A 735-nucleotide genomic window follows, 5' to 3' on the forward strand; every position below is an offset into this window, starting at 1 on the left:
TTTTTGAGATGGAGTCTTGCTCTGTCACCCAGGCTGGAGTGCAGAGGCGCCGACTTGGCTCACTGCAACCTCTGCCTCCCCAGTTCAAGCGAGTCTCCTGCTTCAGCCTCCTGAGTAGCTGGGATTGCGGGTGCGCACCACCACGCCCGGCTAATTTTTGTATTTTCAGTAGAGATGGGGTTTTGCCATGTTGGCCAGACTGGTCTCAGACTCCTGACCTCAGGTGATCCGCCCACCTCAGCCTCCCAAAGTGCTGGGATTACAGGCATGAGCCACCACACCTGGCCAACTGCTCCCTTTTGACCAATAATTTGGGAACGTGATTTTAAAAAAGCTTTAATTCTTTATATAGCCTTTAACTCACCCTTCCAGGAACTTAAAATGTTTTATTTTTTTCTTGAGACAAGGTCTCAGTCTGTCACCCAGGCTGGAGTGCGGTGGTGTGAACATGGCTCACTCAGCCTTGATCTCCTGGGCTCAAGCGATCCTCCCACCTCAGCCTCCCAAGAAGCTGAGACTATAATCCTGCCACCTCAGCCTCCCGAGTAGCTGAGACTATAGGCGTACATTGTCACGCCCGGCTAATTTTAGTATTTTTATTTCCTTGTAGAGACGGGGGGGTCTTGCTGTGTTGAAGCTGGTCTCTAACTCCTGCCTCAAGCAATCTTCCCACCTCAGGCTCCCAAAATGTTTTAAAAATTGTGGAGACTTCCCCAACTTATGGCCAAGATGGAT

This window comes from Papio anubis, chromosome 4, assembly GCF_008728515.1.
Source record: "Papio anubis isolate 15944 chromosome 4, Panubis1.0, whole genome shotgun sequence".
NCBI lineage: Eukaryota > Metazoa > Chordata > Mammalia > Primates > Cercopithecidae > Papio > Papio anubis.